The sequence below is a fragment of the Gorilla gorilla genome, chromosome X (genome assembly GCF_029281585.2).
Source record: "Gorilla gorilla gorilla isolate KB3781 chromosome X, NHGRI_mGorGor1-v2.1_pri, whole genome shotgun sequence".
Lineage (NCBI taxonomy): Eukaryota > Metazoa > Chordata > Mammalia > Primates > Hominidae > Gorilla > Gorilla gorilla.
The window spans coordinates 55,327,657-55,345,393 of record NC_073247.2 but is presented as its reverse complement, the minus strand read 5'-3'; the positions used below and the strand labels follow the sequence as shown (position 1 = coordinate 55,345,393).

Below are 17,737 nucleotides of genomic sequence, written 5' to 3'. Positions count from 1 at the left end.
ATTAAAAATTAAAAAAGAATTATGGTTTTTAGAAGCTTACAACTTTCTCAATAAAAGACTACTCAAGACAACGCAGTTTTAAAATAAGACTATTTTAGGGAAAAAGAAAAACCCCTATATTAACCTAATGGGGATAAATATTGTAAACATTTTTATTAAAATCACTGAAATATTAGCAGTTGTTTAATGGGTATAAAGTTTCAGTTTTACAAGATGAAAAGAGTTCTGGAGACTAACACTACTGAACAGTACATCTGAAAGGATTACAATGGTAAATTGCATGTTATGTATATTTTGCACTAGTTTTTTTTTTAAGGTACTAAACTAGATAATACCTGTGGATAATTAAAAATACTTAGTATTATACCAGTCACTCATCAATGAGCACCTACTCCATCCTGGTCACTTTTATTGGCTGCTAGGTATCCAAAGTGAAGGCAAACTGGTTCCTGTCTCCTTTATTCTCCTGTATATCTTTTTTTTCTCCTGGATCCTCTTTTCTAACCCATCTGCCTTCCTCACTCCTCTTTCTTCCTTGGTTCTACCTTACTATCTTGATCCTTAACTAAAGATACTTTCCCGAGAGTCACTTTTGTGCACTATAAACTTCTGTTTACACAAGAGAAGCAGGGGCAGGGAGGGAATAAGAAGAAAGACAAAGAAGGAAGAAGAAATCTTTTAACTCTAAACAACTTATCAGACTTTTTCCACTTGGACATTCCAACATCATCTTAAATTCGCCAAGTAAAAATTAAGTTTCTTGCACTGTTCAAAAATTCTCTAAGTTTCCTTTTCATTAATAGCACCTAGTCAAATAATTTCTTTATGCCTACACATCCAATTGATTACTGCTAAGTCTTCCCTAACACTTCTCCCATAACCATTCCCCTTTTTCTTTTTACCTATTATTTCCGCAAATTCCAATGAATGCCCGTACTACATCGTTACTGCCACTTGTTGCTCCTTGACTGGTCTGTTTCTACAGCCCAATTCATACCCTAAACAAACAAAACCCACTCTTCCAGCAATGCTATTTATTGTCATGCTTCCCAGCTCTTAAACTTCCAATTATTTCCTACTGCCTGTAACAGTGAGTACTTGGCTCCAGTCCCAGCCTACACATCCATATTTTTTCTTTCCCTGTTCCCCAACACAAAGCCCACTCTACTCCAACCCCACATCAAACTCTCATCCCACTAACTTCCTACATTTTTAACAGCTTGTTATTCAGACATCCTAAAGAGGTGGCAAACTATGTAACTATAGCAGATCACCCCTGGTACTTCTGACACAGATCAGTAAAAGAATTTGTTGCAGTAATCCAGACAATATCAAGAAAAGATGTTTCTCTACTGCACCACTACCATCACCACCACCGACTTAGTTATTAGTTTTCTTACTTTACATTACATTACGTATAAAGAGACATAATATCTAATGTATAATATTACTATTCTTCTGACCTGTTCCCAACAAATCCCTAAAAGTGTATGCATCATTAAACTTGATATCCTTTCCAGAAAGATGTGCCGTAAATCAGAAGGAAATTCTTCCTGTTTGTGGGTATTCGGCAATGCCTTTGCCTGGCTGCTTTTAAAACACCATAAATACGCTTAGGAATTTAAAAGGATTGAAACTACCTGAATCTAAACCATTTTTGAAACGTCAACACATTATACTTTTTTTTAAATGAGGGAAGAGTTACAATTAAAATAATCTTAAGTATTATTATTATTATTATTTTTTAAGGCAAGGTCTCACTCTGTCACCCAGGCTGGAGTGTAGTGGCACAATCACAGCTCACTGCAGCCTTGACCTCCCAGGCTTAGGTGCTCCTCCCACTTCAACCCCCTCAAGTGGCTGGGACTACAGGCACACGTCACCACGCCTGGCTAATTTTTGTACTCTTTGTAGAGACGGGGTTTCACCATGCTGGCCAGGCTGGTCTCAAACGATCCACCTGCCTTGGCCTCCCAAAGTGCTGGGATTACAGGCATAAAGTATTGCTGATTCTTAATGACATATCTACTCCTGAACTTATATATCAAACTTGCAGACTTTTTCTTTTTAATTTCATTTACTATTTTTGAAAATTTATTTATCACCACTTCAAAAAGGCATATATACTAAAAAGTCTCTCTCCTAGTCCTGACCCCAGCCGCCCAGTTCCCTTTCCCAGGAGCAACAAATATTTAAAATTTCTAACATATTCAAGATTATATTGTAATGAAAAAGAAAAAAGCGATTATATCATGCAGATGTAAGCACATATACTTTTCCTACCTGATTAATATTTCTATAAATACTGTTTTGTAACTTGCTTCAGATTCTAGGTGTCTCAGATACCCTTTCTCCTCTTTGTTAATAGAACCCCTAAATTTAATTAGGCACATTTTTACACAGACTGAAGGCTGAGATTCCCAGCCATTCTTGTAGGTGTGGCTTGGTGATTAAATTCTGCCCAATGGAATCTAAGGGAAAGACAGGCTCCACTTCAACCCCTCCTCTGCCTACTTGGGTAGAATCATCCAGATGGCAAGAACTTCAGTAACTCTCCTGGACTAAGAGGTAGATGCCATAGCTGAGATCCGCAGAGTAGGAAATGGAAGCCCATGTTCCTGGAACAGTAGAGTTCCAGTGCAGCCCAGAACTGACTGTTTTTGAGAATTCTTTAAGAGACAGATGTGTGTGTAACCCTCTTTCCTCGCTTAAGAACAAAAACAAAAAAAAAAAACAAAGCTCGGTGCAATGGCTCACACCTGTAATCCCAGCACTTTGGCAGGCTGAGGTGGGGGGATTACTGGAGACCAGCCTGGGCAACATAGGGAGACTCCCATCTCTACAAAAACATCTTTAAAAATTATGCTGGCATGATGGCACACACCTGTGGTCCCAGCTACTCAGGAGGCTGAGAGGTGGTAGGATCACTTAAGCCCAGGAGATGGTGGCTGCGGTGAGCTGTGATCACGCCACTGCAGCCTGGGCAATGCAGTGAGACTCTGTCTCAAAACAAAACCAACAACAACAACAACAAAACAACTGCCTAATGAAATAATCATTAACACACACAAAAAGGATGGAGGGAAGAAAAAAAGAAACCCAGTTAATCGTCACCCATATCTAACATTTTAGAGATGATAAAGGAACTTAAACATTTGTCACTCTACCCTGTCTGTCTCTCTATTTCCTACTTTCAATTAATACACATCTTTTGTCAAAAGAGTCAGCAGAGGGGTTGAACGCGGTGGCTTGCGCCTATAATCCCAGCACTTTGGGAGGCCGAGGCGGGTTGATCACCTGAGGTCAGGAGTTTGAGACCAACCAGGCCAACATGATGAAAACCCGCCTCTACTAAAAATACAAAAAATTAGCTGGGCGTGGTGGTGGGCGCCTGTAATTCCAGCTACTCAGGAGGCTGAGGCAGGAGAGTCGCTTGAACCTAGGAAGCGGAGGTTCCAGTGAGCCGAGATCGCGCCACTGCACTCCAGCCTGGGCAATGAGAGCAAAACTCCGTCTCAAAAAAAAAAAAAAAAGGTCAGTAGAATGAAAGTTAGATGCCAGTCTGAATCCTAGATTTTTCAGTCTCTTTGGGCCTACTACTCTGCATTCATGGGATGTGTTGAATGCTAATGAGTAAACAAGCATCATTCAACATTCAAGAAACCATCACTGGCACTTTAAGAACCATTCTTTTCAAATAAACTATTTAAAACACTTTGCTATTGCAAAATACTCTCAAAGAATTACACTATTGAAATCAAACTAGACAACTTAGTAAAGTGTTGATAGCTAATACTTGAGCTCTTGATATGTACCAAGCACTATTCTAAGCAACTTACATATACTTATTCTTTAATCCTCACAATTACTATGAAATGGGGTCTATTACAGTAATTAACCCTACTTCACTGACAGGAAAACTGAGGCCTAAGTAAATCCTGTGCTCATGGTCACAAAGCTACAAACTAGCAAAGATTCAAACAGTATGGCTTCACAGCCTCTGAGCAGTAAGGTAGTTGACTCAGGTCATGCCCAGGGACCTAAAGTCATGTGCAAGAATGACCCTCTCCATAATCAGCTTTTTCTCCTACACACTAGCTCCTCCTCCCCAACTCCATACCAAGCAGAAAAGCAACACATAAAATTTCAACTCCCAGCTCTCACAAACCATTCCCAGACTTAGCCTCAGTTCTCTACCATATTTTTTCGCCCCTCTTTATTTTAAATCATTATAAAAAGCAATCATCACTATAACAAAAAATAAAAAATAAACAGACATAAACATATCCAAATCAAAAGTAACCCAACCAAAAAAAACTAAGTTCCCATATTCAAAAGACACCTGTGACAGAAAAATAAAACACTACTACATATATACATATGTATATGTATAAAATAATATACCAGTTCAGACTAAGTGTGGTATGTATCTGGAAAATGTTAAACAGCTTTATCCCACTTTTTGCAGCTTCGGAATGACAACTCCTTAGTTTACCTTGTGTTGCTGATTTTTCTCTCTTTAGTATTTTTGGCAAATGTTAGGAATAACGCTCAAAATCCTAAGGAAATTGAACACTCGAACAAAGGATTCTTAGCAAAGCAATTTTACCTCTGCACAGAGGGGTGCCTCCTTGGCCAGTCACCATGGGAGCACACCTGAACAAAGGGGCACGAGAGCCTTTATTCCTGATGCAAGTCCTGCCCCTGTACCCTTTCCTCATTGGCCGGGGTCGGGTCATACAATCTAAACTAATCCCGGTTGGCTGAACATTTGAATTTTTTTAGATAAGATGGGCACGTAAAAGAAAGTGGAGAGGAAAGGGGAAGAGGTGTCTGTAATGAGGTAGAAAGTTAGTCCTCTTTCCAAATAAGGAAAGGAATGTGAGCTGGTACTGATAACGCCTGATACTGTTGTGTGCCTGGGCATCTATAACAAAGGCAAAAAGGAAAAAAAAAGGAGAAAAAGGAAAAAGGGGGAAGGGAGGGTACTATGAATTAAAGAATAAAAGATTGATCAGATTATTTGAAGAGAAACCTCATCATATCCCACAGCAAAGAAATGACAAATACAGCTGCAACAAAGCAAACTAAGCTGTACTGTCTCAACAGTCAACAAGTTGCTAGTTTACTACTAACTCCAAAACTTATCTTAGATGCATGCAACCACATGAATTAATGGATTCTATATTCACACACACAGACACACACACACAAACACACACTCACACCCAGGGTATACATTAAATAAAAAGAAGCTGTATTGACACAACAGCTAAGTTATTTTCCAAATTTTTTGGTAGCATCCTAAATGTAACATTGTAAAGATGGAATACATTCAAGTACATTATAAAGTCTCCTTACTCAAATTAAGCAACGAATTAAGCCTTAAATGATCTTTTAAAAACTGTATTTTGGGACCAATGACAGTATGAGAGATAATTTCACTTCAGAATGATCCTGTGATTTTCCATATGAAAAAGTTGGCAAGGCCGGGCGCAGTGGCTCACGCCTGTAAAGTAATCCCAGCACTTTGGGAGGCCGAGGCGGGTGGATCACGATGTCAGGAGTTCGAGACCAGGCTGGCCAATATGGTGAAACCCCATCTCTGCTGAAAATACAAAAATTAGCCAGGCGTGGTGGCACGCGCCTGTAGTCCCAGCTACTGGAAGGCAGAGGCAAAAGAATTGCTTGAACCCGGGAGGCGGAGCTTGCAGTGAGCAGAGATCGCGCCACTGCATTCCAGCCTAGGTGACAGAGCGAGACTCCATCTCAAAAAAAAAAAAAAGTTGGCATTATAACCCTTTATTTTTTAATTTAATTTGCTTATGCTACTCCACAGGGTCTATTATTTACCTAGAGGTTGACAGAAACAGTCTTACAGCAATCATTATGCCTGTCATTTAAGCTGCACACATTTAACTCAGAATTCCAAAAAGATACATGTATAAAGAAAGCCCGCCTGCAGCAAAATTATGTAGACCATATCTTTATGAAGGTAAAAGACTACATTATTCTGCATGCTGTACCCTGGTTAAATATGTAGTTCAAATTAATATCTTTGGTAGCAAAGTATGCATTCCTTTGCCTTACACGCATTTTTAAATAAATGCACATAAAAAGGAAAAAGCAAGCACTTCAGGTTGCATGAAAAGGTGGAAGAGATAGGGTTAATGAGCATGAGCTCCAATGAAAATATGCCTTGAATTCTACAACTTCTAAAATGTAGGCACTTAGATTTATTTCTTGAACATATGAAAAACCTTAAATCTAGAGAAACTGCAACATGATAAAGGACCCTCCCCCAAAATAAGTGCCTTTAAAAAAAAAAAGCTTTTTAATAGGCCCGAATATACCCTTTCAGACTTTTCTCTATGAATATATGCAAAGAGTAATAATCTTTTTGTTTTTTTCTTTTGAAAGGTCTCACTTTGTCACCGAGGCTAGGGTGCAGAGGCGCGCCATCATGTTCACGGCAGCCTGGACCTCCCAGGCTCAAGCGATCCACTGCCTCAGCCACCCAAGTAGCTGGAACTACAGGAACGCACCAACACGCCCAGCTAATTTTTGTATTTTTTTTGTAGAGACAAGGTTTCGCCACGTACACCAGGCTGGTCTCTCGAACTCCTGAACTCAAGTGATCTACCTGCCTCGGCCTCCCAAAGTGCTAGGATTACAGAACTGAGCCACTGCACCCAGCCAAGTACAAATTTTTATATGCAATTTTATAAAATTTTTATTTGATTTAATATATTGTTTATCATGTCAAAACATATAGATCTCAAAATTAACATCTGCATAGCATTTTATTGAACAGTTAAACTATAATTTGTTTCTACTGAAGAGTATCTGTTAACAAAGTTTTTGCTATTATTAGGATAAGTTCCTCACAGTCAAATTAAAAGCACAATTTAAGCTTCTGATAAGCCAACCAGCAAAGCTGAACCAATATAACCTTCCACCAGCAGTGCTGGTTTCAAGTTTTTTCATTACTTTTTCCCTAATATTTACTAGCTAAGTTTATTACTTCTTTCATGAATTATCAACCTGTCCATACATTGTGCACAGTTCTCAGTATACTACATCATAAATAGTTCTTTTCCTAAATGATCTGTCAGGTGCTATTTATATATAAAGGATTTCTATATATAATGTTACAGAATATTTTTTCCCAGATTACATTTATCTTTGACTTCTTTACAGAGTTTTTGATGTAAAAGTTTCCCTATTTTCTGAAAACCACCCACCATTTCCTTCACAGTACATAAGTTCGGCTCAGAATTAGAAAATCCCCAGAAACTGACCCGATGTAAAACACTTACCAATATTTTCTTCTACTGTAAAGCAAGCACCTAATTGCATTTTTCTTCCCTGTGCAATGTTGTACTGGCCAGGTATGAGTCAAGATCTTTAATTTCCCCCTTCTCTCATGAACTAAAAAACTTAACCATGCACACACAGCTCTGTTTCTGGGATTTATATTCTACAACCAAAGTTCTCCAACAAATGTACTGGTAATGGGTAATAGGAGTGGCAAGACAGGGAGAGCTTTTAACTGCTAGAGCTACCAGGCATAAAACAGCCAGGACGCCAGGGCAGCCAAAGTCTTTCAAACAGAGCCCTTGTATATGTACCAATCTTAAGAGCCCTCAAGAAATTCTCTCAGTAATTGGTACTATCAATCTTCCATGTAAGCCATAAAATGAAGAGCTGGGAAGGGCTTCCACTTCAGGACAACCACGGAAACCTTGTGCTGAAAACTAAAGATGTCAGATTAAACACAATGGCAGGAGACCAACACAAAGTTCTTAAGTTCTTAAGCTCTACAAAGAATGGACTTTGGGGGCGGTCAGGGGAACCAGAACTAAGAGAAGTGGAGACAGACAGAATATCAAAGTGACTTTTTGTATGACATTCTGAAAGCCTGTGTTGGGTTCTGGGGTCTTATTTGGGGGACAGAACACAAGGCCTGAAAGCCACCTAAGAAGAAGAGTCAAATAAGATAACCGCTCAGAACACTGAGCCTCAATGAGCGAACACCTTCAATCTAAGTAAAAACTAAAATGTAATAATAAACCAATTTTTTAAATGTTATTTTAAAACTGTTCTTGAAGGACAAAGAAAACTGCCAATCCATGATGGCAATGAGTGGAAAAGAAAATCTGAGTATTGGCTGGGCGCGGTGGCTCACACCTGTAATCCCAGCGCTTTGGGAGGCCAAGGTGGGCAGATCATGAGGTCAGGAGATCGAGACCATCCTGGCTAACACGGTGAAACCCTGTCTCTACCAAAAATACAAAACAATTAGTCGGGCGTGGTGGCGGGCGCCTGTAGTCCCAGCTACTCTGGAGGCTGAGGCAGGAAAATGGCATGGACCCGGGAGGCGGAACTTGCAGTGAGCCAAGATCACGCCACTGCACTCCAGCCTGGGAGACACTCAAAAAAAAAAAAAAAAAAAAATTCTGAGTATTTACACAACCATAAGCCTGAATTCATCTGACCTGGGTAGAACACAAACTTCAGACGAGAATTTAACTATAGATGGTCTTCAACTAATAACAATCCAAAGTACAGGCCAAAATCAAACACAGTACTATCACATTCCTGGCCTAAAAGAAATCCTACAGTTCCCCCCTGCACCCCACGCCCCCCGACAAAAGTCTTTATATTCAAAAACTCAGTATATCTGGTAGGGAGATAGGGGGTAGGGCAGAGCAAAGAAGGTAATCAATATGTAGATATATTTAAATGAATATTTATTATTTAATGCAATATTTTAATCACAACAAATGTAAACGGAATAAATATGCTACGAAAATGGCTTTCAACAAAATTTTTAAATCCAGATTTATGCAATTTAGACACACCTAAAATATAACATAGAAAGACTTAAAGAAAAAAGACAGAAAAATACTACAAACATAATCAAAAGAAAGTTGGCATTGTGCCAGATACCATGAGTCACAATAAAGATACAGAAATCAAGAGAGCTGGTGCATGAATACATATATTTAGCAATAAAGAGCTCAGAAACAGAACTTGTATGTGTGGAAACCTGTAACGCAACTGGCAAACAATAACCTAACAAAAAAGTGATGGCAAGCCTGCAAGTTATTTCTAACGGGAGAAAAAAAAAATAAAGTGGACTCCTATATCTACATATAAAAAAACCTATTAAAGGCCCTAATGTGAAACTATATAAATCCTTAAGAAGAAAACACGGAAAAATGGCTTTGACATTAGGATAGCGTGGGATTTCTTTAAAATTAGACAAAAAGTACAAGTCATTAAAAAAAGGCTGATACATTAATTCAACTACGTCAATGCTCAGAACTTATGTTTATAAAAAAAATAAGTATAAAGGCAAGCCACAACCGAGAAAATATACTTTCAACACATGTAGTGACAAAGGATTCATATTTAGAATATATAAGGAACTCCTAAAAATCAAATTTGTTTTTAAAAATACTAATGAGGAAAATCTGGGCCAGGTGCAGTGGTTCACACCTGTAATCCCAACACTCTAGGAGGCTGAGGCGGGCAGATCACTTGAGGTCAGGAGTTTGAGACCAGCCTGGCCAACATGGTGAAACCCTATCTCTACTAAAAATACAAAAATGAGCCAGGAATGGTGGTGTGCACCTGTAATCCCAGCTACTCCGGAGACTGAGGCAGGATAATCACTTGGGAGGCAGAGGTTGCAGTGAGCCAAGATCATGCCACTGCACTCCAGTCTGGGCGACAAAGCAAGACTTCATCTCGAAAGAAAAGAAAATCTGATCTGCCACTGTGATCCACAAATGGCAAGAATGAATAACAAAGCAAAACACAAATTCTTCATAATAAAAGATCAAAGGACAAATAGTTGCATTATGCATTCAGATGCTCCATAAGGGCCCGTGTCTGTTTAAACCACTAGGTGGTAGCCCTGCTCCAGTCTATCACAGCTATAAATTTTTCCAATATGACTAGGAAGGTTTTTCATTTAGGAAGTGAAAAGGTAAAGGTAATACAGTATTGGGCAAATTTAAGTATCTCTCATTATTAGTGGCTGTTTTAACAATGTGCTCCACTAATTTGAAAAAGCTCATCTGAAAAACCAGTCCTAAAATCACATTTTGCCAAAAATCTGAATTTAAAGGAAAACTGTCATAACTACTCATAATTTATCACACTAAATACTCAAATACTTTCATATAAAATTTGAAATTTGACCATCCAAAATACCATTTCAACTTAGCTTGAATGTCTAAGCTCGTATTCAAATTTTTTATTTTAAACCAGTGAAGTAAATACCAACCCACTAGTGTCAGAAGAAACCTTAAACCCAACATTCTCCATACAAGGCATACATTTGAATTACTGAAGTGATATTCTTGGCATCTCAATCATCCACTCTATAAGGCATTACGAGATTAAAACTTCTTAAGTCTTTGGACTTCTGCTTCAGGCCAAGGTGCAGTAAAAGGGACCAAATTTACTCCTGAATATAACAATTAAATAACTAAAGAAACGTGAAACAAAGAATTTTAGACATTGAATGACAATAAACAGAAAATAATGAATGTGAGCTCTAAAATTACCCCAAGCTTACTGCCTAAAGAAACTTTTCAGGCTACAGCACATGTATGGGAAAACTTCTTGGAGGAATCAATACAAGCTGAAATACAATGGAACAATACCCTTATAGTTAATAAATGGGAGGGGAAGGCGACTCTGTCAACCTACAATGCTATTTTTTTCTTTCTAAATGCCAACTGACACCATATAACCTACAATTCTATACCCAGCAAAAATATCTTCCATAAATGAAGATGAAAGTATACTTTTTCAGATATACAAAGGCTGCAAGAATTCATCACCAGAAGACCTACAGTCTAAGAAATGTTAAAAGAAATTCTCAGGCAGAAGGAAAATTATACCAAATGGAAATATTGATGTACACAACAAAATAAAGAGTACCTGAAATGGTAGCTCATGGGTAATTATAAGACATTTTTCTCAATTTTGAAAGTCTCCTTAAAACACAACTGACCCAAGAAATCTATCCCCAAATACCCTCCAGTAACTAGTAACTGAGTTTAGCAAGGACATATGCTACCAAGTCAGCATACAAAAATAAATTACATTTCTATAAACTAACAATGAACAATTGGAAGAAAAATTTTTTATCACTTACAATAGCTCCAAAAATATGAAATATATAACAAAATATGTGCAACAGAATCTGTATATGCTAGAAGAACTACAAAACCCTGGTGAAAACAGTCAAAGAAGTCCTAAATAGTCCTAAATAAGTGCAGAGAAGATACTGTGTTCATGAAATTGGGAGACTCAACAGCATTAAGATGAGAAGTCTCCCAAGCGATGTACAGATTTAATGAAATTTCAATCAAAATTCCAGCAGGATTTTTTTGTAGCTACAGATGACTGTAAAATGTATATGGAAAGGCAAATAAACTAGAATAAGCAAAACAATTTTGAAAAATAGTAAGGCTAGAGAATTCACATGTCCTAACAGAGTTTCACTCTGTTGCCCAGGCTGGAGTGCAATGGGGCAACTTCGGCTCACTGCAACCTCCACCTCTGGGGTTCAACCAATTCTCCTGCCTCGGCCTCCCAAGTAGCTGGAATTACAGGCGCCCAACACCACGCCTGGCTAATTTTTGTACTTTTAGTAGAAATGGGGTTTCACCATGTTGTCCAGGCTGGTCTCGAACTCCTGACCTCAAGTGATCCACCAGTCTCTGCCTCTCAAAGCGCTGGGATTACAGCTGTGAGCCACCATGCCTGGCCCACATGTCCTAACTTTAAGACCTATTATAAAGCTACAGAGATCAATTAAAACCATAATGAGGTACCACTATATTATCTATATGAATAGTTAAAATTTTCAAAAAGTGACAATACCAAGTGTTAATGAGGATGCAGAACAAGTGGAACTCTCATACATTGCTGGTGAGAATGCAAAATATTACAGTCACTCCAGAACACAGATTGGCAGTTAAATACAAAGTTAAACATACATTTACCACATGACTCAGCAATCCCACTCCTAAATACATAACCCAGAGAAGTTTAAAATTATGCTCATACCAAAACCTATACATGAATGTTTACAGCAGCTTTATTCATAATCAGTGAAAACTGGAAATAACCCAAATAATCCCTCAATGAATAAATGGATAAACAAACTGTGATACATCTATACAACGGAATACTATTTAGCAATAAAAAGGAATGAACTACTGACATAACACATGGGTCAATCTCGAACACATGCTGAGTGAATGAAGCCAGTCTCAAAAGATCACATAGTATATGCATGTGTCTAAACGCATCAAATACATAAAATTAGTGAAATTACAAACAGGCATCCCTCACTTTATTGCACTTCACTTTATTGCAAATTTTTGCAAACTGAAGGTTTGTGGCAAGTCTATCAGCACCAGTTTTCCAACAGCATGTGCTTAGCAATATTTTATTGCTAAAAAATGCTGACACTTTTTTTAGCAATAAAATATTGCTTTTCAATTAAGGTATACACTTCTTTTAGATGTAATGTTATTACACACTTAAGAGACAACAGTATAGTGTAAACATAACTTTTATATGGACCAGGAGACCAAAAAAATTGTGTGACTCACTGTACTGCAATATTTGCTTTCTTACGGTGGTATGGAACCAAACCAAACTCCCAATATCTCCAAGGTATGCCGGTATATGTAAATTATACATCAAAAAGAGTTTATTTTTTAAAATGAGATTGTTTAAAGTAAAAAATAGTAACAATGTGCTGTGAGGTTTACAACATATACGGATATAAAATGTATGACAATACAAAAGACCACAATGAGAGAAATGAAGTATATACTCTTGTAAAGTCCATTCTACACATGACATAGTGTAAATATTATTTGAAGGTAGACTGTGGCAAGTTAAAAGTTGAAATTAAATACTAGAACCGATAAGTGTAACATTCAAGGTGAATATACAATAGTCAATTATATTCCAATATACTAGTAATGAACAATTGGAATTTGAAATTTTAAAAAAACATTTACAGTAACACCTGCCCCAACCCCCGGAAGAAAGGAGTACTTAGGTATAAATCTAGCAAAATATGTGCAGGATCTACATGTGGAAAACTCATTGTTAATATCAATCCCCCCTAATTTTTATTTATATATATTTATATAGAGATATAAAGGCCATCATAATCAAAATCTCAGTGAGCCTTTTTTGTATGTATCAGCAAGCAGAAAGGCAAAGGAACTAGAATAGCCGAAACAATTATGAAAAAGAACAAAGTCAGAGGATATATATTACCTAATTTCAAGACTTAATACAGTAAGCTACAACAATCAAGGCGGTATGGTATTCGTGAAAAGACAAACACACAGATAAACAGAAGATACAGATCAACAGAAGACAGAGAACCCAGAAACTGACCCTCAGAAATATAGCCAACTGGCTCTTGACAATGTGCAAAGACAATTTCTTAAAAAAACAGAAAAGCCAGGCGTGGTGGCTCACACCTGTAATCCCAGCACTTTGGGAAGCAAACACGGGTGCATCACGAGGTCAAGAGATCAAGACCATCCTGGCCAACATGGTGAAACCCCGTCTCTACTAAAAATACAAAAATTAGCTGGGCATGGTGGCGCGCACCTGTAATCCCAGCTACTCGGGAGGCTGAGGCAGGAGAATCGCTTGAACCCAGGAGGCAGAGGTTGCAGTGAGCCGAGATTGCAGGCAATGCACTCCAGCCTGGGCGACAGAGTGAGACTCTGTCTCCAAAAAAAAAAAAAAAGTCTTTCAACAAATGGTGGTAGAACTGGAAGTTCATATGCTCGAATTCCACCCCCTCAAAAAAAGAACCTCTCAACGCATACCTCATGAAGGTGTGATAATAATATTTTCAGATATATAAATATAGTAGACTCACATGCAGAAAAGAAATATCTCAAAAGGAAGGTCAGTGATGCAGTAAGAAATGGCAAGCAAAAAAGGGGGGGTGTTAAATACATGGGTAACAACATTAAAGATAACTTGTGTTTAAAACTGGTACAGAATTGCCAGTAGCGGTGGCTCACGCCTGTAGTCCCAGCACTTGAGGCCGAGGCAGGTGGATCACCAGGTCAGGAGATGGAGATCATCCTGGCTAACACGGTGAAACCCCATCTCTACTAAAAATACAAGAAAAATTAGCCGGGTGTGGCGGCGGGTGCCTGTAGTCCCAGCTACTCGGGAGGCTGGGGCAGGAGAATGGTGTGAACCCAGGAGGCGGAGCTTGCAGTGAGCCGAGATCGTACCACTGCACTCCAGCCTGGGCAACACAGCGAGACTCTGTCTATTTAAAAAAAAAAAAAAAAAAAAACTGGTACAGAATTCATATATACAACAATGATGGAAGAGGGGAGGGGTAAAGGCTCTAAGAATCTTGCATTGCCTAAGAAAAGGGCAGAAGTACCAACTAGACTTTGATAAGCCAAAAATACATGCTGTAATCCCTAAATCAGCTGTTCTCAAAGTATGATTCACAGACAACTGGAGTCTCTAAAACCCTTTCAAGAGGTCTGCTAGGTCAAAATTATTTTCATTAATATTAAGATGTTATTTGAACTGATACAAAACTGCTGGCAGTGAGCAAAACTGCTGGCATCAGCAAAAATCAAACAGAGCTAAACACTACAGTAATCATGATATACCACCACTTAGTTTTTTTTTTAAGAAAATGCCAGTTTCATTTAATAATATCCTCAATAAAACAGTTAAAAAGTTATTTTACTAAATGTCAGCCCTTGAGTACATGTTGTTTTATTTTTTTTTTATTTGAGACAGAGTTTCGGTCTTATTGCCCAGGCTGGAGTGCAGTGGCATGATCTCAGCTCACCACAACCTCTGCCTCCTGGATTCCAGCGATTCTCCTCCCTCGGCCTCCTGAGTAGCTGGGATTACAGGCATACGCCACCATGCCAGGCTAATTTTGTATTTTTAGTAGAGACGGGGTTTCTCCATGTTGGTCAGGCTGGTCTCCAACTCCCGACCGCAGGTGATCCGCCCACCTCGGCCTCCCAAAGTGCTGGAATTACAGGCGTGAGCCACCGTACCTTGCCGAGTACATGTTGTATTAATAAGCTGTGTAACAGAATGGGAACTTTAAAGCATTTTTGTACAATGATTAATTAAGTGAACTGGCCTCTTTTTTCATGGAGCATCACTTTGACTCCAAAGAATGAATGACAAAATATGTCTATCCAGATTTGGGTAGTTAGAAGACATCTTCTCAAAAATGGGAGTGATGAGCCCATCATTTAAACAAAAGCAAATAACAATATTTACTGCCAATGATCAAATTTGAGATTTGAAGCAAAAATCAGAATTTTGGAAAACTTCAACCCACCATTACCGTGAGCTTGACAGCTTCGCAAAACTTAAAAGTTTTTTCTGATGAGATTGGTGGTGATATCAATGAATGTAATTTTTTGATAATGTATAATTAAATGTGTTGACATCAGCCAGGCATGGTGGCTCATGCCTGTAATCCCAGCACTTTGGGAGGCTGAGGCAGACGGATCACTTGAGGTCAGGAGTTCAAGACCAGCCTGGCCAACATGGTGAAAACCTCGTCTCTACTGAAGATACAAAAATTGGCCGGGCATGGTAGTGCACACCTGTAATCCCAGCTACTAGAGAGGCTGAGGCACTAGAATTGCTTGAACCCAGGAAGCAGAGCTTGCAATGAGCTGAGATCATGCCATTGCCCTCCAGCCTGGGCAACAGGGTGAGACTCCACCTCAAAAAAAAGTTTGTTGACATCAGTAATAACTGATAGTACAGGCATACTTTGGGGATAATTGGAGACCGCCACAATAGAATTCACATGAATTTTTTGGTTTCCCAGTGCATATAAAAGTTATGTTAATAATATTCAATAGTCTATTACACATGCAGTAGCATTTAGTCAAAGAAAATGTACATACCTAATTTAAAAATCATCTGAGCCTTCAGCAAGTTGTAATCTTTTTGCTGGTGGAGGGTCCTGACTCAATGTTCATGGCTGCTGGCTGATCAGGGTGGTGGTTGCTGAAGGTTAGGGTGGCTGTGGCAGTTTCTTAGGACAACAATGAAGTTTGCCACATGGATTGACTCTTCCTTTCATGAAAGGTTTCTCGGTAGCATGTGATGCTGTTTGAAAGCATTTTACTCATGGTAGAACTTCTTTCAAAACTAGAGTCAGTTCTCTCAAACCCTGCCACTACTCTGTTAACTAAGTTTACAAAATATCCTAAATCCTTTGTTGTCATTTCCACAATATTCACAGCATCTTCACCAGGAGTGAGTTCCATCTCAAGAAACCACCTTCTTTGCTCATCCATAAGAAGCAACTCCTCCATTCAAGTTTTATCACGAGATGGCAGCATTCAATCACATCTTCAGGCTTCACTTCTAATTTCGATTCTTTCGCTATTTCTACCACATCTGCATTTACTACTTCTACTCAAGTCTAGAACCCTTCAGAGTCATCCATGAGGGTTGAAATCAACTTCTCCCAAACTCCTGCTAATGTGGATATTTTAACCTCATCCCATGAATCACAAGTGTTCTCAATGGCATCAAGAATGGTGAATCCTTCCCAGAAGGTTTTTTATTTACTTTGCCCAGATCCATGAGCGGAATCACTAACTACGGCAGCCATATAGCCTTACAAAATGTATCACTTAAATAATAAGACTTGAAAGTCAAAATTAGTTCTTGATCTATGGGCTGCACAATGGATGTTGTGTTAGCAGGCATGAACACAACATTTGTCTCCTTATGTATCTCCACCAGAGCTCTTGGGTAAACAAGTGCATTGTCAATAAGCAGTAATATTTTGAAAAGAAATTTTCTGAGCAGTAGGTATCAACAGTGGACTTACAATATTCAGCAGACTATGCTGTAAACAGATGTGCTGTAATCCAGGCTTTGTTGTTTCACTTATAAAGTATAGGTAGAGTAGATTCAGCATAATTCAAAAAGGTCCTTAGGATTTTCTGAATGGTAAATGAGCAATTGCTTCAACCTAAACTCACCAGCTGCATTAGCCCCTAACAAATGAGTCAGGCTGTCCCTTGAAGTTTTGAAGCTAAGCCTTGACTTTTCCTCTAGCTATCAAAGTCCTACATGGCATCTTCTTCCAACAGAAGGCTGTTTCATAAGATGGAAAATCTGTTTAGTGCAGTGCAGATCACTGATGAATGATCTTAGGTAGATCTTCTGGATAACTTGCTACACTTCTCCATTAACACTTGCTACCTCACCTTGCACTTTTATGTTATGGAGATAGCTTCTTTCGTTAAACCTCATGAACCAACCTCTGCTAGCTTCAATCTTTTCTTCTGCAGCTTCCTCACCTCTCTCAGACTTCACAGAATTAAAGAGAATCAAAGCCTTGCTCTGGGTTTGGCTTTGGCTTAAGGCAATGCTGTGGCTGGTTCGATTTTCCACCTAGACCACTCAAAGTTTGCTATGTCAGCAGTGAGGCTGTTCTGCTTCCTTATCTTTCATGTGTTCACTGGAGTAGCACTTTTAATTCCCTTCAAGAATGTTTTCGGTCAGGTGCGGTGGCTCATGCCTGTAATGCCAACACTTTGTGAGGCCAAGGCAAGGGGATGGCTTGAGGTCAGGAGTTCAAAACCAGCCTAGACAACATAGCAAGACCCCATCTCTACGAAAATGAAAATAGCTGGGTACC

The 17,737-nt window shown here is 38.8% G+C and overlaps 1 protein-coding gene across 19 annotated transcripts in view; it reads right to left on the bottom strand.

Annotated features, from left to right (window-relative positions):
- Positions 1-17,737, bottom strand: part of KDM6A (lysine demethylase 6A) — a 235,507-nt gene that overhangs the window by 153,584 nt on the left and 64,186 nt on the right. The window contains exon 1 of one of the 19 annotated variants that reach the window (XM_055376773.2): positions 4,610-4,675. The exons of 17 other annotated variants lie outside the window; for them this stretch is intronic. The gene's annotated coding sequence lies outside the window, so the exon portion shown is untranslated. One more of the 19 variants, XM_055376774.2, reaches the window with a different exon arrangement.